The 21,037-nt window shown below is 50.9% G+C and overlaps 1 long non-coding RNA gene across 3 annotated transcripts in view; it reads right to left on the bottom strand.

Annotated features, from left to right (window-relative positions):
* Positions 1-21,037, bottom strand: part of LOC110257271 (uncharacterized) — a 48,938-nt gene that overhangs the window by 11,330 nt on the left and 16,571 nt on the right. The window lies entirely within an intron of this gene.

The following is a 21,037-nucleotide window of genomic DNA, read 5'->3' as shown; positions in this document are numbered from 1 at the left end:
CCCACGGGGAAGTAGCAGGGCTGGTCACAACGCAGTGATTGGTCACGAGGCCAGGGGAAAACATGGGTAAGAACCTTATGGGGGCTTCTGCGGGAAGGAACAGGAAGGCAGAGGGAGCAGGCTTAGGACTGGCTAGTGTGAATAATTCTAGCAGGCTCTGGGGTATTGGGGCTGCTCAGGGTTGTCTGGTACCTGATCTTGTGATGACTTGGGGCGGTAGTGTGGCTCTGAGTGTGAGGAGATTGGGGCAGGATGGGCTCCGGATTGCTTCCTAAGCCAGGAATCATCTGGCCCTGGGAGGGCTAGTCTCTCCAGCGTCAAGGTGGCATGGCCCCAAGTACCAAAGCATCAGAAACACAGGGTTACTACAACCAGGTTCCAATCCCTGCCCTGCAGTTTATAAGCGGTGTGGCCAGCAGGTGAACTGCCTTCTCTTTGGTTCGACTTCCTCCTCTGTAAATTGGGAGTGATAATACATTTCCCCCGGGGCCTTATGGAAAGGCCACCTTATGGTGGTGTCTGATGCTAGCAGAGGCCTGGCACGTAGTTAGCTAGCTCTGCCCCCTCCCCTTTCTCACACGCTGGCTTGGATGGTGAACTGGCAGCTGGTGCCCCTCTGTGAAGGTTCTGCTCCTTAGCCCAGGGTCCTTGACCCTTTCACGCTGACTGTAAGATGTAATCCTTGCAGAGTATCCTCCTCTGGCTTTTGTGCACTGTGCAGCCCTAGGGGTGCTGGAGAAAGCCAGCCCTAAATTCCTGAGCTCCTGCTATGGGCCTGGGCTTTGAGGTGCAACGTCTTTTAACTTCACCTCCACATAACTGTTCTGTCGGCCTTGTTCCCCCCATCGTACAGATGAGGACACTGTGGCTCAGGGTGAGGACTTTCTCATGCTCACTCAGCAAGTCAGGCCATCAGGGCTGTGATGTGCGGCTGTGCAGGTCGTGCACTGCCCAAAGGTGCCTGGACACCAGGGAGAGCAGGACTGAAGTCCAGCCCACACACCATGGCTGGGCTGTGTGCTCTGGGCCACCTGTCATCTGGGAGAGGACACCTTGACTGTCAATGGCCTGAGGGCTTTAGGCACAGGTCCACTGCCCCCTTTGCTTCTCTTCTAAGAGCCCAGAGGAGAGCTATCCCAGCCTCTTTGGGCAAGACTTCTGCTTCCTTTCAGCACTGGAGGTGCCTGTACTGGGTGAGCTGAAGACAGAGGTGGCCTCAGGACACAGCCATTCTGAGTCTAAGGGTCCACTGCCTCCTCCCACTTCCCTTGCTAGGTAGAGAATAAAGGCAGCCTCCTACACACAAACATCCTGGAGACACACACATCAGACAATACTCACCAGATACATACACAGCAGATACATACACAGTAGACTCACGTGCACATACACATCAGAAACATACATGCACATACCCTTCATACACATGCATGTGTGCTTGTATACACACACACACACACACACACAGAGCCCCGTCGCTTGGGCTAGTCTCCTGGAGCCTGATTTTTCCAGGCAACTGAGACTGCACTTTCCGCAGCCCCTGCCCTATGCTGTGTTCTTGGCAGGATGCCAGGGGTGGGTGTGGACCTACACCGGGGTGAGAATGGGTGATTCCCCAGGTGTGTGTGTCACAGCCAGAAGTCCGTTTCATGCCATGCTGTTGAGGACATGAGAGGTCCATCTGCTAGGTGCAATGTGAATGCTGTTTTCATGCATGGGGCTGTGGTATGTGTGCTGTTTGCGGGTGTGGGAACGTGTTGTTGAGGAGTGGGCCACGTGCACAAACACTGGCAGGTCCCAGGAGCACACAGTGGGTGAGGACTTTCCCTGTGGGCAGCCTGTCCAGACCCAGGAGCAGTTTCTTCCCCCGGAATCAAGTCAGAGCCTCTCCATCCACTTTACCTCCAATTGCTAAGATTGGGTCCAATGCCAAGATTCAAGGTTGGCGTGATCCTTGGGTTCTGGAGCTTTCCGGTAGCCAGATCCTTTATCAGCAAAGGAAGAGGCCAAGAACAAGGGGAAACTTTCCTCTAGGCCCCCAGGGGAGAAAGGTGTCGAGTGGGGAGGGCCGTCTGGATACGGGAGAGTGGGACTAACCAATGGCTATCATTTCCTCATCCAGTTCTCTTCCTAACCCTGTGGGAAGGGTCATGGAATCCGTCAGGGACTCAGCTTAGGGAGGATTCAAGGGGAGCCCCTGGGCCTTCAGACTGTGGGGAGCTGCTGAGCTGTGGCCCTGGCGATCCAGCCTGTCCCTTCTCTCAAGAGCTGAGCACCATCGGAGCTTCCTATTGGCCAGCCAACCGGAAGTCAGAGGGGCGGGGTCTGGGTTACGCCACCAGAGCCCCGTGGCTCCAGGTCCAGAGCTGGTTAGTGAAGCGTGGAGAGCGGGTCTGGAGCGGCAGACAGAGACCTCTCAGAGCAGTCACACTCCCGTCTTTACGGAAGGGAACACTGAGCTTTTAGCAACGCCATGTTCCCTGCTCGGGCCACTTGCCCAGGAGGCTGCAGAACCAGGTTCGAAGCTTGGCTCTGGCTGAAGGCATGGCACTCCTGCTGGGGTCCCTTGAGCGGGTCACTTACTTTCTCTGAATCTCTGGTCAGACCGTTAGCCGAGCTTAGCTTCTGCCTCAGGATTTCTGGGAGAGGCAAACGAGGCCGTGAGACTAAGGCAGAGGGTCTGTAGTAGAGACCTCCTAGCTCCTGGCTGGTATCTCCCCAGCTGCATGGAGAGATGGCTCTCTGCCCAGTACTAGCCCACGCTCTGCTCCTGAAGTGCTGGGTAACCATAGGGCAAGTCACACAACCTCCAGGGGCCTCCTTTTCCTCATCTGTAAAAAGCAAGGTTTCAACTAACAAGCACTTTGCATTCTCATCCCATCCCCTCCTTGATTGCCCTTATCCCCTCAGCAGCTGCATTAAAAATATTTTTCCTTGAAAACATTATGAAAGGTTTGCAAAATGAAAGAAAGTGAAAGAAGCCAGTCCTAATGTATTATTATGTATAATTCCATTTACCTGGAATGTCCAGAACAGGTAAATCTGTAGAGACAGAGAGTAGATTAGAGTTTGGCTAGAAATGGAAATATAGAGGGGTTGGGGTCGTCATCACTAAGGAGCATGGGTTTCTTTTTGGAGTACTGAAAATATCCTAAAATTGGTTATGGTGATGGTCACCCAACTCTGAATTTACTAAAAGCCATTGAATTGTATATATTTATTTTCTAAAAAAATTTTATGGCCACACCTATGGCATTTGGAAGTTCCCCAGGCCCAGGATTGAATCTGAGCCAGATCCTTTAACCTGCTGTGCTGGGTTGAGGATTGAACCTGCGTCTCCGCAGTGACCACAAGCCACTGCGGTCAGAATCTTAACCTGCTGCACCAGAGTGGGAATCCCGAATTGTGCATGTTAAAATGGGTGAGTTTTATGGTGTGTGAATTCAGTATCAATAAAGCTCTTTGAAAAATAAGGTTGTGGGAGTTCCCATCGTGGCACAGCAGAAACGAATCTGACTAGGAACCATGAGGTTGAGGGTTTGATCCCTGGCCTCACTCAGTGAGTTAAAGATCTGGTGTTGCTGTGACCTGCGGTATAGGTCACAGACGCAGCTCGGATCCTGCGTTGCTGTGGCTGTGGCATAGGCCAGCAGCTAGAGCTCCAATTAGACCCCTAGCCTGGGAACCTCCATATGCTGTGGGTGTGGCCCTAGAAAAGGCAAAAAGACCAAAAAAAAAAAAAAAATCCCTGGAAGGGTGTAGTCAGCACACTATCTGCTGTGGGGGAAAAAAAATTCAAGCTGATGCAGATAAGAGATATATTGATTCACATAGCTGGGAAATTGAGAGTGTATGAGCTTCAGGTGAGGCTTGATCAAGGCTCCAGCTCCATTTTTCAGTGGTTCTCTCAGCTCTACCTTCCTTTGTAAGTCTGTGAGCTGCATCCTTAAGCTGACTTCTCTCATGGTAGCCAGATGGCTTCTGACATCTGCCAGGGGGATCTTTGTACCTCCTCAAACATTCAGAAAGTCAGCAAGAGCATTCTGTCCCAGAATTTCCAAACAAGACTCTAGAGATTCACTGTGATTGGATACATTTGGGTCACTGATCCCCAAACCGGTTACTGTGGCCAGGGACCTTAAGGCAGTAGGGCCCAGACCAGGGCTGGGATGAGGGTCAGTCTTCCATGGAGGGTAGAGGATTTAGGGGGCCGGGTGGCTGGTTGAATGATAACTAGGATGAGGAGAGAGTACAGGATGTTGGGCAGGTAATCATTAAGACTCCCACCCGACTCTTCTTGATGAACTACTCTAAGTTATTCAGTACACAGTACTGAATAAATTATAATCTCAGTTTCTCCATCTGTAAAATGGGTGAACAGCTAGACTACCTGCTCTCTAAGACCTTCATATGTAGGCTTATTATTTGTTTTTAATCAGTCACACCCTGGCTTATGATGCCATGTGAATAACAGGATTTATGGATATTTGAATGCTTGCCTTTGTTACCCACACTGGTCTGACCCCACCCGTTACCCCACCTCACCTCTTCCCCTGGATTCTCAGTCTCTGCATAGGATCCTCTTGAAAGACACCTTTGCCCCTGTAGGACCCAGTCCAAGCCCCTTGGCCGGGTGTAATGATCCTCGGAACCTTGCCTCCTGCCCGCCATACAGCCACTACTTCCAGAAGGAAAGAATGAGCCACCTGCCCAGCCTGGATCGCAGGCTCGTCCTGGACCCCGAGTGGCATCAGCATCCCCAAACCTCTCAGATCTCTAAATGGAACCAGGAGTCACTGGGAGAAGGACCTGGGGAATCGTCAGTGAGAGGTTAGTCAAAAAATACTGATTCCAAACTCTCCCAAGGCCCCCTGGCTGTGTGCCCTCGGTCAGGCCCCTTCCCTCTCTGAGCTGCCATTTCTCTGTCTGTGAAAAGGGGGAACGGATGACTCTCACTCATGGGTAATGATGATGACTAACCGAACAGTCTGTACTCACAACACTTTCCCTCCCAGAGCCGCTGGGCTGCTCCTCCACTCTCCTCGCCTCCTCCGCATCCCTCGAAGCATCCCTTACCAGAGGTCCCTCGCTGTGGCACCCCTCTTGGGCGGCTGCCCCCCTCCAAGTCAGCCTGGCCACACTGAGGGTCCTCTCCCAGTCCTGGCAACTCGAACCCATGACCTTTGGAGGAAGCTCAGTCCTGCATCCTGCCAGCATCTTGGACAAGACAAGGAAGTGGAGGGGACAAGGGGGGTGGGCAGCAGCCTCGGGGCCCCAGGCTCGGCAGGGTTTCCGTGAGCAGGTCACCGCTGCTCCCGGAAAGAAACACAATGTGTATCTTGTCAGCCTCATGCTGCAGATGTTGAGGATAAACCCTCGTAAATCTCTGTCCGGGGCTCGTTAGAGAAACGCTGAACATCAGAGGGACACGGTGGTGACCACAGACCACAATCTCCCTCCCTCCTCTTTTTTCCTCATCTATTTCGTACTCTGCCTCTGTTTCTCTCTCTCTCTTTGAACCTCTGTCACTCTCTGTGTTCTGTCTACTTCTCCCTGAGTGCCCCCTTCTCTGTCTGTCTCTCCCTCCCATCTTCTTCCCCGGCTCTTCCCCCCCACCAACCCACTTATTAAGCTGCGCGAGAGGCCCCAGCCTACCAAACGCCCACAGAGCACATATTTTAATGCACTCACAGTCTTCCAAAGAAACAGATGCACCATCTACGACATTCTTCCTGCTCCCTAGAACAGCAATTACACAGAGAGGATTGGGCGAGGGGGGATGGAGAGAAGAAAAGAAAGATTCCTTGTAGCGGGGGAGGGGGCTGCTCTTCTCCACAAAGGTGGCCAATGGTGCTGGGGCCCTTGTGTGACTGTCTAGAGCTGTGACATCTTTCTCCCGTGGACATCAGCCTGGGGGGTGGCAGAGTCTGGCATTGGAGAGACAGTCAGGGGGACCACAGGTGGTCCAGGGTCCCTGGCCAGAAGGATCTTGTAGGAGAGCAGGGGATTCTGAGTTCCCACATCCAAGTCTGGATGCTGCTACGTGGGCCCAAGTGAACTCAGGCAGTTTTGATCTAATCACTCATGCTTTGGGTCATTCCCTATCTCATTCACTCATTCAACAAGCAGATTTTGAGCTCCCAGCTGGCATGAGGTCTATGGGCTATGGTAAGACTATGGGTTGGTAATTATAGAACAACATGAGGGGGTGCGAACAGGGTTGCCTGGGGATCCTGGCAGTTCTCCCGGAAGAGCTGAGACATCTCAACTTTGAAGGATTCGGGTGAATGGGGTGGGATGTGGGATGGGTATCTGAGGGGTCTGGAGTTGCCACGGAGGGGACTGCAACTTCCTAATGGGAAAACGGAGGCTGCCTAAGAGGAGGAGGGCCTGCCGGGGTTGACCAGGGGAGCAAAGGGTCTCCAAGTGGACAAGAAAGGCTGCCCAGGTCCCAGCATCGGCAGCATCACCATCTACCAGGACTCAGCTTCAGATGCCGATGGGGGCAGGCAGAGGTCATGGGTAGGTGAGGTGGGCCGGGCAGTGGGGACCAGCACAATACTCAAAGATTTGTGCCCACCCCATCAGAAGAGGGCATCGATGATTGCCACGTAGGACAAGGGGGCCCAGAGTTGCCCAATCGTCCCTGATTGTCCATTTTTTTTGTAAAAAAAATATGAAATGTGGGATCTAGGCCCTGGGTAGCCAGAAAAAGAGGATGACCCAGATGTTGGTAAGAGAGCCATTAGCTCCTGAAATCTCTACCACCCCAGACATCAAAATGGAGCTTGAACAAAAGATCCTGTCTACAAAAGAGAAACAGACTCACAGACCTGGAGAAGAGATTTGTGGTTGCCAAGGGGAAGTGGGGAGGGAGTGGGATGGACGGGGAGTTTGGGGTTAGGAGATGCAAACTATTACATTTAGAATGGATAAGCAATGAGGTCCTGCTGTACGGCACAGGGAACAACATCCGTTTTCCCAGGAGAGAGCATGATGGAAGAACATATAAGAAAGGGAATGTATTTATATGGATGACTGCGTCACTTTGCTGTACAGCAGGAATTGGCACAACACTGTAAATCAGCTATCCTTTTAATAAAAATTTTAACCAATAAAAAAAAATGAAGCTTGAGTCCTCTTGTTGGCCAACCAGTGAGGCAGCTCTGGGATGAGCAAGATCCCCCTGGTTGCACATTTATTCTTCCAGCCATCCTCATGCTCTCTGTGGTCTGACAGCACAGGAATTGAGCCTATTGGTCAGTCTCCTTTCCCACGTGGAGCTGGTTTTGGTTTTATAGACACTTAAGAGACCTCCTAGGTCAGCTATTTGTTCGCTTGTGGCTCAGGTAGGGAGCTTCTTTGAGTTCCTCCCCTTTCTAACGTTTCATCACCTCATCTACTCAGCCTAGAATGCATTACTTAACCCCAGGGAAGGGGATCCGAAAACACATCAAAGATAGTTCCTGCTCTCAAGGGGCCCCCCAGCTGACGAGGAGACAAAAGTAGCCACAGGCAAACAGAAACTTCTCATACAAGATACCAGATTGCTTACTGGAAAGATTAAAGGCAGTTTCCAAGGACACATGAGTTAGAGCAAGTTACACACCTAAAGAGTAGAATGAGTGAAGAAACAAATGACAAAGTTGGGCCCTAACTGGAACCATAATGAAAGCCTATTTACAGAAAGCACCCATCATGCCCCAGACATTTGCTATGGTTGGGCCACCAGATTGATATCAAGCTTCCTAGCAGCCAGTGTGAAAAGGGAAATATGGCCAGTCACATAAATCACAATGATCATGCCATTTGAACAAATGAATTACCCAAGAGAGTTATAATAGCACGAAGCATCTATTAAATGTTTACTACTTCAAACAAAGGAGGCACTATTATCCTCACTAACAGGAAGAGAAAAGTTCACAACTTGCCCATAGTCACACACTTGGAACAAGAACTGGAATATAGAATATTTAAATTCAGAGCCTCAGGTGTTCCTGTCATGACTCAGCAGTAATGAACCCAGCTAGTATCCTCAAGGATGCCGGTTCAATCCCTGGCCTCACTCAGTGGATTAAGGATATGGCATTGCCACGAGCTGCAGTGTAGGTTGTAGATGTGGTTCGGATCTGGCACGGCTGTGGCTGTGTGTAGGCCGGCAGCTACAGCGCTGATTCAACTCCTAGGCTGGGAACTTCCATATGCTGTGGATGTGGCCCTAAAAAAGATGTAATAAATAAATTAATTAATTAATTAATCCAGAGCCTCAGCTCTAATCCATCTCGGGGTCAAACATAAGAATCTCCCCCAAGGATTCTCCCAAGGGTGGACATTGTGTAATAACCTGCATTCTTGCAGTAGGCACAGGAGGGATTTCATGTTTTATCCCATCCCTCTATGCATTTACACTTTCTTGCCAAGACACATTTCAGGTCTGCAGCCTGAGTTCCTATGATGAGTCTCCATTCCCAACTGGCTGCCATCTGGCTGCCTCCAGGAGAGACTGGAGAATATCTGGAAGGGAAGGTGGACAATCTGTCTTCAAAGCAATTCTTGCTCAATACTGTTTCTTTCACTGAGCTTTGGCTAAATATTGCTTTATTCATTCAGCAAATTTATCTTGAGGATGTACACTGCCAGGCACAGTCCTAAGCTCCAGCCCCATCACTGTATGCACAGCAGGCAGGATCCCCACCCTCATAAACCTACCATCTCCCAGAAGAGACAAATATTAAATGTGTGAAAATACAAAGAAAACACAACTCCACATATTATGATAAGTCTACAATGAAGCGCAAGGAAGAGGACATACTTTTAGTTGGGGAGGGGCAACGCAAGTGCCTTTGGAGGAAGTATCATTTAATCTGAAACTAAATGCTAAAAAGAAACTGGCAAGGCAAAGAGGAGAGACGAAAGCCCTCCACGCCAAGGGAACAGGAAAATAGCTGGGAGTTTACCAAGAACTTTCAGTTGACTGGGTTGCTGGAACGTGAAGGATGAGGGGGAGAGTGGGAACAGATGAAACTGGAGAGATGGATAAAAATCAGGTCGTGAAAGTCAGGGTAAAATTTGATGGTGTTGCTTTTTTTTTTTTTTTTTTTGGTCTTTTTGCCGTTTTCTCGGGCTGCTCCCGCGGTATATGGATGTTTCCAGGCTAGGGGTCAAATCAGAGCTGTAGCCACCGGCCTATGCCAGAGCCACAGCAACGAGGGATCCGAGCTGTGTCTGCAACCTACACCACAGCTCACGGCAACACTGGAGTCTTAACCCAATTGAGCGAGGCCAGGGATCGAACCTGCAACCTCATGGTTCATAATTGGATTCGTTAACCACTGAGCCACGACGGGAACTCCGATGGTGTTGCTGTTTTTAAAGTTTGCTTGAAATTAGACCCCCTGGCAAGTGTCCGGATTTCTGGGATTCTATGTTGAACAGATGTAAGCAATCGATTTGTTGGCTGCATGAGTGGATGGATGGATGGGTGGATGGATGGATGGATGGATGGACGCACGGATGGATGGATGCATGCATGGATGGATGAAAGACCCATGAAGCCATCTTGGGCAGGACAAATTGGCTGGGGGAGACAGGAGGTAAGCGCCCCATTAAGATACTTTTGTCCCCACCTAAGCAAAGCCAGAAAGGACCTGTTGGAGGAAGGTCCTTGAAGAAGGCTTTAGCCCTCCTCTGAGAAAAGTTATGTTTGGTCAAATGAAGGCACGGGGTTCAAAGAATCCAAAAAGGGTCCAGTCTGTTCCAGAGAAGACTGACTTTGGAGCTGGATTTGTGACCTTCCTGATCAGAGCAGAGAGGTTGGAAGAAACAAGGAGGATTGTAATGGCACTACTTCACATTCGTACACATCTCTGGGGTTCACAACGTACTCGTACTCGGCAGTGTGATAAGATGATGATGACAGTGACAGTGATGATAATTGTCAATTGTTGCACACCGACTCGATGCCAGGCCCTGTGCTGAGCACTTAAAATGCATTTGCTCGTTTAATTCTCACCACAGTCTTGCTTAGGCTGTGCCAGTACCACCTCAACTCCCACTCCCATTTTGAAGATGAGGGCCCTGAGGCTCAGCGGGTGGAATAACCTGTCCAAGTCCCCACAGCTACCTCTCTAGAACACCTCCTTTGTTTGTGAAGCACCTCAGATCCTTCATACTGCCCACCTTGACCTTCCTTGAGCCCAAATCTTAGTTGGCACCTGTTCCCACAGCATGCTAAGTGGATAGCGAGGCATTTTCCAGGCATGTTCGCCTAGGACAAAGGCAGAGGGAGAAGGGTGTAAGGGGTGGAGTGACTGGGACAAGATGGAGTTGAGCAATGCAGCAAGCATGGTACCTTCTGGGAAAAGCTTTGATGCTGTTGGTGAGTGAATTCATCTCCTATTTGATCTCATTGATAAACAAAGCTATGCACAACAGCCATGTTCCCAAATTGCTTTCCCCAGAGGCTTCATGAAATGCTCTGAAAGTTGACAGAATAAAATTTCACTTGACTACAAGTTTGAACAAAAGAAGTAACTCATGGAAAATAGTGAAAATAATAATAACGATGAGCTACCATTATTCTACCTATCAGGCAGGTGAGATGGTATGATAAATCACAGCCACAGCTGGAGAGGCAGGGTGAGATGAACAGGGATCTCTCACAGAGGTTGAGGGAGCATACATGGATAACATCTTTCTGGAGGGCAATTCGGGATTGCTCATCCACCGCTTTGGGATTGCAAGTGAGCTTTGACAGCCATTTCACTTTGGGGAATGTATTCCCAGGAAAGAATTAGGAGTAGGCATCGAGGTAATACCAAAGGTCACCAGCAGGGGTTCTGGGCATGCTGGAAGCTTCTTGCATGGGAGCCTATGGACTGTGCTCCTTTGTGGTCCTCGGTAGCTTAAAATCAACAATAGTGGAACAGGAATATTTACACCATGGAAATGGTCAAGCACTGCAAATCAGGGCCTTTTTTTTTTTTTTCCTCCTCCAGAGAGCCTAACATTTACCAGTTTGACAACACCGGGTGGTCAAGATGATTTATAATTGGTAACAGCTGGAAATAGGTTCAATAAATTAAAGTGCAGCCATTGAATAGAATAGTGTGTGGGGAGGAGTGTTGATTGACTGGCATGGGGACACTTTCCCGAGGGTGGCTGAGTAAAGAAGCATTTGCAGAATAGTAGCTACACTCTGATATCAAACACACATACAGGTGCTCTCACACACATGCACACACAGCCTCGTATAACCACAGTCCTTCCAAGAAAATGTAGCGTAGGTTACCTGTGGGCAGAGCAAGGGGGGTACTGGGCAGGGCTGAGAGATCAACTTACTTTTCACCTTCTTACTACAGAGGTTTTATTAGGAGCCTGCTTTCTTTAAACCTTTTAAAAAATACATTCATTAAAATGTAACTCTTAACTCCAGCACAGAAAAAAAGACTGGACAAATATACATTAAAATGTTAGCAGCGACTGTCTCTGACACTAGGTAGGACTTTTTGAACTTCTACTTATTTTTGTTTCCTTCCTTTTTTCCATGTATTTCTTCATTTTCTACATGTGAGTACAATATCCTATTTCAGAACAATGGCAACTTGATTCACCTGCTAAGTCCTTTTTTGAGAGGAACAAGAGGGTGTTGCAAGAATGAGGATCACAGTTCTAATGGTCAGCAGCTTCCATTTGGAACAAAACAAGATTTTATGGTAATGATGAGAAACTGGCTTCCCAGCTCCAGAGGTCCCAGGGGAAGCGAGCAAAACCACTGAGTTCAAGCAAAGGCTGGCACCCCTTGACTCCTGCTGTGAGGTTTGCAGGCAGATCTGAGCTCAGCCTCCTTCTCATAGGGGTTGCGGAGAGAGAGTGGGAAGGTAGATACCGGTAGGGAGAGGTAGGCTATGGAAAGTCTCCACCTCTCTTGAGATCTGCAAACCTGGGAGGAGAGTAGGCAAAAAGGCTCTGTGATCAAATACACGTGCATGCACCACTCATTCATCCAATGAATTCCTTCATTCCTAGTTCTTAAGCACCTCCTCTGGGGCAGACCCAGGTTAGGCTACTGACAAGATATTGCGTCTAAGCCTTGCAATCATGATGGGAATATTTCCTTTTTAATAGCTGAGAAAACAGATGCCCAGGGAGATGAGGTCACTTGCCCAGATGTGTCCTTAGATGCAGGTTCTCTAATGCTGGAGGACCTGCCTTCCTTCTAGACCTGAGGCACGCTTGCAGGATGGCCATGGCTAGGTCAAAGTCATCCATCTTTGGAAGGTCAGTTTCTCTTCCCTTCTCCATTCTCTCAGCAGCAGCAGCAGCAAACCCGCTGACCCTTCAGTGCACTGAAGAATGAGGAGGCCCAGGGAGACAAGGTCTCCTTCCCCATAGCCCACTCCGAAGCCATGCAGGGGCCAGTTGGGGTCCTGCCCCATAGGTGAGGGCACGGGTAAGCTGTCGCATGGACCCTCCCACTGCCCCAGCCTCTGCCTGTTGCTGGCATTGGGCAGCCCCACCCCAATTGCTGAGGCTGGCAGGCCCCGCCTCTGACCTCCACATACCACCATGGTCTGAGGGAAGGAGCAAGCAGCTAACCTGGGCTCCAGAACCTGCAAAGCCCTCATCCTGCCTCAGTCTGGCCTTTAGTCCCAGCCCACCCTGCAGTTGGTGACTGTGAGTCCCAGAGCTTGAAGCACAAGCCTGGCCCCTTGCTCTGCTGCTGCTTAGCCACCCACCCCTGGGTCAGGCCAGCTCTCTTCCCAGAGGTAACGGTTGGACTAGAGAGAAGGAACTTTGGATCAGCCAAGGCTGGTGCCGATCCTGCTCTACCACTTACTAGCTGTGTAGCCTGGGCAAGTCAGTTAACCTCTCTGTGCCTCCCTTTGCTAAAGATGGGTCCTGAAAAAGGCAATGGAGTGTAGGGTCAGTGATAGTCATTAATCACAGCTAATGCAGGCACCTCTGCTTCCTTTTTTTTTTTTTTGTCTTTTTAGGGACACACTTGCAGCATATGAAAGTTCCCAGGCTAGGGGTTGAAACGGAGCTGCAGCTGCAACGCAGGATCCGAGCAGTGTCTGCAACCTACACCACAGCTCAGGGCAACAACGCTGGATCCTTAACCCACTGAGCAAGGCCAGGGAGCAAACTCACCTCCTCATAGATACTAGTTGGGTTTGTTAACCACTGAGCCATGATGGGAACTCCCAGGGATTTCTGCTTCTGACCACAGAGAGGAACAGAATCTGGATTTACCCTCCTACCCGAAACAATTCAAAATGGGACTCAATACACAAAATAAGTTTCAAGACACGGGCATCAGGAGCAGAGGTGAGTTGTAGCGGCCCTTGCCTGATTCTACTCCTCAATTTCTCAAAGTGGGGTGACCCGGTCGAAAGCAGGTACCTTTTGAGATGTCTTGCTGCATGTTGTCAGACTGTCCACGGATAGTTTGTTCAGCTCCCGGAGCCCCACCACTGACTCCCTGTGCCTCCTTGGGCAAGTGACTTAACCTCTCTGGGCCTTAGTGTCCTCATCTATACACACGGTAAAATATCCCCTACCTCTTGGGCTGCTTTGAGGATTAAATCAGACACCAGGTGCCCAGTGGCCGTCACATTCCACGGTGTGGCATGTCGGAGGTGCTTCCTTCTATGACATGAACAGCAGAGCGGGCTGGGGTTCCTGTAGAAGGGACGCAGGCTGGGGGAATGGGAGGAACCCAGAGGATGCCTTCCAGTCTTGAGACCAGCCCCCACATGTCTCCCTCCGAGAACCGAGGGCTGCTTTGAGCGACTGCAGCTGGAACCTTCCTTCCCCCTCCTGATCCGCCTGCTGACTCATGGGCTCGCCCAGGCTGAGGAAAGACAACCCCTGGCTTGTTTTCTTTGTGCAGGGGCGTCTCTCCCCCTTTCCTATCAGCTTCTTTCAGGTGGAGGAGGTTTACACCTCATAGGTATAACAAAATCCCCCCACTCCACACGCAGACACGTGTCCATGGTGTCTGCCCACTCCCAACGTATCCCCCTAGGAACCCATTAGAGCCAAAGAGCTATATTTGTGCAGAGCCGTCTAGAGAGCGCCCTTAAAGCAAAGGGGGTGATAAGGGCGGAGCCATGGGTGCCGTAGGTGCACTGGCTGCATCACATACCCTGAGCGGGCCCTGGTCCACTGGCCATTCCCGGCATATCTTCCTCACTGTTAATGTGATTGGACCCCAAACAAGAATTGCCTAACTCAAACATCATTTCCCACTCAACCCAATTCACAAAGAAACATCTTCCCTTCCCTTCCTCCTCCCAAGAACACAGCTTTTAAAAATATGGTGTTAATGGGCTTTTTAAAGCCTACTAGCTAATGTGCAGAGAAAGAAAAATCCTGGGAGAAACATGTTCTATGTTCTCCTGGATGGATGAAATCACAAGCTTATTTGCAATGAGGAGGGGGATGAATGTTTATGGAGCACCTACTGTGCACCGGATGAAGGGCAGTCACCTGCCTCCAGTTGCTCACCTCATCTTCCAACAATGCAAAAGGGCAGCTGAGATTGTCTCCCAGGTGAGGGATCTGAGGCCCAGAGAGGCCAAAGAACTTGCCCAGGTCACACAGCTGATTGTGTGTGGGCCACTGAAGTGGGTCCGAGCTTCTCCAACTCAGATGTGGGGAAGGAGCCTCCTCCTCTTGGGACTGCAGGGGGTTGAATGCATCCTTTGTGAAAGCTGCTAGCCCAGGGAGCCAATGTTGGTCTCTTCCCAGCCTCCCCTCACCCATCCGGGTCCCTCTGCTTGACTCAACTTGTTGGGAAGGTAGAAGGTACTGGGGCAACAACCACACAGTACAGTCTTGAGGGAAATCAACCTCCTTCCCATATGTTTCTTTGCACTTCCTCCTCCTTGAGAGACTTAATAGAAATGTCTACCCCTCTCGATCTTTCTACTAGTGTGTCCTCAACATGGTCCCCACAGGCCACTTACTCACACTCCACGTGCAGCTATCCGTTTCCTCCTTGGAATCTTAGAACAAGTCTGTGGAGCAGGTTTTATTTTGATACCCATTTGACAGAGGTAGGAATTGAGGTTTGAAGCAGAGAATCAAATTCTCCAGGTCACTAGTCTCTAAGAAGTGGAACAAGAATAGAGGAAACTTCTAGTGGGCAGATTCTCTCATCCTTGCCATCAGTTGTGAAATAAACTTGTGCTTCCTGGAAGAGCATGAAGGAACCGCATGCCCACCTGGTTACTGCTGAGTGGCTTGGCTGTGGGCTCTCTAAGGGCAGGTACCTTCTTTTCCCACCAGTCTGTGCTCCATGAATGCTGGATGAAATACTGCAACAGCCTCCTCACTGGGGTCCATGTCTCCACTCTCTCTGTCCTCCAGTCCCATTTGCTCAAAATCCCTCTGTGGCTCCCCATTATCCTAGAGTAGCAGGCAAACTCCCAGGCCCAAGTTTCTCACCAGCCAGGCTTGCGCTCCCCCTACAGTCTTGTGTTTTAGGTAAGTGGTGTTTGAGAAGCCTAAGAACATCAAGCAAGGCTGTGAACAGAACTCAGGAGTAATGTCTGGGCCCTTTGGGTTTTTTTGTTGTTGTTGTTTAGGTTTGGTTTTTATTTTTATTTTTTTACTTCTTAGGGCCACACCCGTGGCATATGGAAGTTCCCAGTCTAGGGGTCAAATTGGAGCACAGCTACCAGCCTATGCCACAGCCACAGCAACATGGGGGATCTGAGCCATGTCTGCAATCTACATCACAGCTCATGGCAATGTCGGGTCCCCAACCCACTAAGAGAGGCCAGGGATCAAACCTGCATCCTCATGGATACTAGTGGTATTATTTCTGCTGCACCAAAATGGGAAATCCCCCCTTTGGTTTCCCTTCTGAAACAAGTGATAGACCACCTACCAAGTGCCAGGACTTCCACATAAGCATTGTCTGTTCCACAACTACAACCAGCAGCTTGCCACATTGCCTAGGGTTCCAGCCTCAGCATCACTCCTGTGCATGACAGTGTTGTCTCCCGAGCAGGGAACACCCACACCCACACGGTAGACCTGCACCCCGAGAAGCCTGTGGTATCAGGGAGCCGGAGCTCTAGCAGCAATAGCACAACTCTAAGGGAAGTAGCGATAGGAGGGGTAAAGTTTGTTTTCGGGTTTTTAACAAGTTTAGTTAGCCTACAATATTATGTTCGTTTCAGGCGTACAATATAGTGATTTCATGGTCTGATATTACAAACACCTCACGGCGATAAGTCTAGTAACCATCTGTCATCACGCAGAGAGATCACAGGATTAGTGATGTGCCTTACCTCCCTGCGACTTTTTAATTTAATTTAATTTTTAAAACTTTTAAATTTTATTTTACTGATAGGAGGGGTAGGTTTTGACTCCAGTGGAAGTAAACAGTTAGGTCAGCCTGGGTGGGGTAGTGCAATATGCTAATAAACTTTGGGGGCAGGTGTATGGACTATGGTATTGCTTTCTGACTTTACAACCAGAAGGGCACTGATTGCTCAGTTCACAGAGCAGAAACTCCCTCGGGAACCATCAAGATGACCTCATCAGACTCTAAAGTTCAGAGCAATGGTTTGCAAAGTCCCCCAGATGGGAATCACTGGGCTGGATGGCATGGATTCTGGAGCCTCAACCCAGACCTAAGGAGTCAGGAATGCTCAGGCAGGGCCTGGGACTCTGCATTCATTTCAAACACACTGCCCCTTGTGATTCACATGTCCACTGAGGTCTGCTAGCCCCAGGCAGGGAGAAACGAAGCCCCTTGGGTGATTCTAGCTATGTCACTGCTGACAGGCAACGGGGAACAAGACTCAGCTACAGAGCGCTGAGGCCAGGGAGACCCCAAAAGGGGGCCATGTCTGGGCCAGGCTAGGAAGGTAGATGGCAGATCACCAGGACAGAGTGGGGCGGAGGATGGGGAAGGGTGCTTCAGGCAGAAGGAACAGCAGAAAAAGCTTGGCAGCTGAGTGCACTGTGGAGAACCAGAGTTCCTGGTAAGTGGTCTATCAATGGTTTTAGTAGGTCTGGGTAGGGAACCAGACCACCCACTGACCCCTGCTGGTCCTCTCTGAGCCTGAGCATCTTTATTTGTAAAATGGGGATAATTCCAGGTGTCAATTCTACAAGGCACGTTCGTTCACATTTTGGCTTGTCTGAAATCGCAATGTATCTTACTGTGGATGGCATCTTAGGTACGATGCAATGTGGCAACAGCACCTGCCTTCCGCAGGGAGGATCTGATGGGAAAGTATCAGGAAAGCACCTAGTGTGGCATTTGACACACAGCAGGAGCCCAGTGAGCGTGGGCTCTCTTCTCCCTGAGCTGGGGAAACGTTTGGGGAGTTGGCTTGGAAATTTCTAAATAGGGCGCTCCCCTGTCATCTTCATGTCCCTTTCCAGTGACAGTCATGCCCTATAATGATCTGACTTGATGACAACAAGCTCTGGTGAGCCGCCTGTCAGTGCCGCTGGCCTGAATGACACAATCATCTTTGTGGGTGGAGCTCCCGTCCTATCACCCATGGGCAGGGATCAAAGGCCCATCCCCTCTGCCTGGCAGCCCCCACACTGGCTAATTCGGCAAACTTTGCTCAGCTTTTCACTGCGTGTCCCTCCAGGTTTATTCACTGAGGAGGGAGGGAGGGGGTGGTTATGCTCTGTGCGGCATTCCCAACCCCAGACCTACTGTGGGACTCATGGGAACCAGGGGATCCCTATGTACAAGCTGTGTGACTTTGGACAAGTTACTTAACCTCTCTGGGTCTCAGTTTCTTCATCTATAACATAGGAGAACTAGCATTAGCACGGCCAAGGGTTCATTCATTCGTTTAACAGGTATCTATTGAGCACCTGCTCTATGTCACGTAGGCTCTGCAGATACAGTGGCGAACAAGGCAGATGAGATTCCTGGAGTTGCTGGATTTTCAGGGGGACTGAAGACAGCAAATGAGTAACCCTGTCAGTAGAGTTACAGAAAGTCTTTGAAGACAAAAAAAAGAGAAGCCTGAGATAACTTGTGCCTGAGGGGAGAGGGGCAAACTTATGTCCAACTAGTCAAGATGGTCAAGATTTATGGGGCTTTTCTGAGCATATGGCACTTGCGCTGAGACCACTTAGGAGATCTGGGGAATAAACGTTCCAGACAGGGTGGGCAGCAGGTGCAAAGGCCCTGAGGCCAGGTGAAGCTTAGAGTACTGCAAGAACAGAAGAAGGCTGGTGTGGCGGGGACCACCGTGAGCACAGGACAGCCTGGTGGGAGATGAGTGGGAAAGGTCCACAGCAGCCAGGTCAGGGAGCTCCTTGTGGAAAGGTCAGGAAATGAGCTTTTATCCACTGGGGGCTGGCGGGGGTGGGGGGTGGGGGACCATAGGCTGCAGAGGGAGGACTCCAGCTGCTGTGAGTAGAATGGATAGAGGAAGCCCAGCTCAGTAGCTGGTAGGCCTCACGATGATAACCATCTGTTCCCTAGGGGGTCAGGAGGGCCCAGGCCCCTCACACAGGCCACCAGGATTGAGCACCGGGACCCCTCACACCCTCTGAGCCCGCCAATCTGTTCCCGTTATCCAAACACCCCAAACAGTGACTCACATAATAAGAGTCAACGGCTGATGCACTCGGGTTAAAATTATGCAGACGGCATGTGATATTAAAAAATCTAAGGAGCATATATTTCGAGCACAGGGGATGCCAAAATGTAGCTGCTTTATTTAAGGAACTACTTGGTGTGAACGGATGTTTATCTAAGATTTGCTCCCCATGGCGGGGCTGGAGCGGGGGAGGGGGGTACAGGGACAGGTACCTGCAGCTTCATTGCTAAAAATAGGGGGATTCTCAGTCTGTTCTCATGTGATGGGTCCTGAAATATCACCCCTGCATTTCCCATCCCCATGCAGGGCTGAAGGTCAGGGCAGATGCACAGAAATCTGGCCAGGATGAGCTTTGCCTGGGAAGGATCTGGGGCCACAGAGAACCAGCTCCGGGGCGCAAGTGCTCACCCTGGGCCTCTGGAGCCCAAATCCCAGGAGTGATCCTGGCTCTGGGTCTCCCAAATAACCTTGTGCTGGGATGACAAGTCCAAGTGGCTGCTTCCACCCTGGATGACAGGGACAGTAATACCCACCATGAGGGCTGCTGAGAGGTCGGAAGTGCCAACCTTCAGAGCTGGGATGTGCCCTGGGAGGAGCTGCTCATCCCTGAGGCCTCCCTTCCTTGTTTGCGAGTGCCGGCAGAGTTCAAGTTCGGCCAGAACTGAGCCAGTGGGAGGGAGAGGCCCTCACTCCTCGAAGAGCCCATAGTGGGTCCATTTCACAGATGGGCACCTGAGCCTCGGGGCGGGGTTAAAGGAGGCCCAGCTGAGTCTGGCGCTTCGTGACATCCCCCTCTGACCTTCACCCCTCTCAGACCTCCTGGGAGCCTCCTGCCTGCTAGCACTCTCCATGCCACCCATCTGTCTGAGCATCCTTTTGATTCATTCAATCACTTTTTCTTCATCCATTCATTCATTCACTCATTAATATTTAGCAATGGCCTTAGTTCTCAGGCAGGGCATCGGAAGCCAGAGCAGGGCCTGCACTGGTAGGAAGCCCAGGCTGGAGATGGCTTTATGCCCTCAGCTGTCTGACTCCTAGAACATGGCAAGGACTCCAGCCGGGCTATGCAGGAAACCCGGTCTCTGAAAGCATGGCCAAGAGTGGCTGGTCAGCTCAAAGGCATGCCGGGTCTGGAGCCCCCCACCCCCAGGGTCCAGCTCAGGGGCAGGGAATCTGGAGGGAGTGGAGGGAGGGGGCTACACTGGGCTGTGACCAGGGCAGGTTGAGCAGGATCCCTCCTGTGTTAACTCACCCACCCCTGCTCCACCCCCGGTCTTCCAGGGAAGAGAAGGGGCACTTTGACCTTTTGATGCGGGGAGGGGGGCTAGGGAGCCAGTGTTCTGCTGGAGAGGCTTCAGGGTCAAGGACTTTGGAGTCAGAAAGACCTGGATGGAAATCCTTTAGCTCAGCCACTCAGCCCTTAGGTGGCCTTGAGTGAAGTTCTTTGCCCTTCTGAGCCTCGCTCTCCTCAGCTGATGGCCCTGTCATTTGCTAGCACACCTGGCTGCCTCCCAGCCAGCACCCCTGCGGGGCCCTCTGCCTGGCGCACCCTTCCTCAGGCTACCTGGCTTCCTTCCTGCTTCCCTCAAAGTCCCCTCCTCAGAGAGGCCTTCCCTGACTGCCACCCCGGGCCACACATCCGACTGCTTTGTTTTCCCTCTTTCCATGTCACCCCATATTATCACCTGATTTCTTGTCTGTCTTGTCTGCTAGAATGGACCTTCCTTGGCGCAAGGGCCTCAGCTCCTTCTGAGTGTGAGGCTGGGCTGGGGACAATACTCAGTGTGTCGTCCCCCCCACCGCCCCTGCCCCGCGTGGGGACCTACCCTCCCCCATCAGCTTTAGAGAGGGAGGGGTGGGGATGGGGATTCACCCCGCGGAGGACCCTGAATCTTTGCATCAATATTCTGACATTGGTACTAAACCTAGCCCCATTGAGCAGATAAGGAAATATGGCTCAGAGAGGTAAAGAACTTCTCTAAGGTCACACAGCAGTGGCAGAGCTGAGATGCACATCGTAGCCGGCTGACTCTAAAGACCCCGCTATTTTCTCCGACCGGCCGGGGAGAATTTGACCAGAGGTAACAAGAATACATAACAAACCGGCTGCAGTGCAGACTTAGAGCAGAGTTTCACTTTGATCTTTCTGCCAATGTGGGCACGATTTGAAATCTTAATTTTTATCACAGCCACCTTCTGTTGTATCGACAATTGTCTGAAGAGCGACGTGAAGGACAGAGTCATCTCCAGTGGTCCCTAGGCAGAGGACTAGGTGGCAGGGTGGCCTTCCACTTCCCTCCCCTGCTCCCTGTCCCCTGAGGACAGGCCAGTGTTGCTGGGAGACTCTGGGGGTGGGGGCAGAAATGGGGGATGAGAGCTGGCGGCAGATGGGTGGGCACAAGGTCTTTTCAAGGCAGCCGCCAGAGTAGGGGGCCTGC

This window comes from Sus scrofa, chromosome 16, assembly GCF_054392235.1.
Source record: "Sus scrofa isolate SSC_HxYL_T2T_F1_AM1 chromosome 16, Sscrofa_HxYL_maternal_Yorkshire_Landrace_v2.0, whole genome shotgun sequence".
In the NCBI taxonomy this organism is placed as follows: domain Eukaryota; kingdom Metazoa; phylum Chordata; class Mammalia; order Artiodactyla; family Suidae; genus Sus; species Sus scrofa.
The sequence above is the reverse complement of the archived record's forward strand: the minus strand, read 5'-3'. Positions and strand labels throughout refer to the sequence as shown.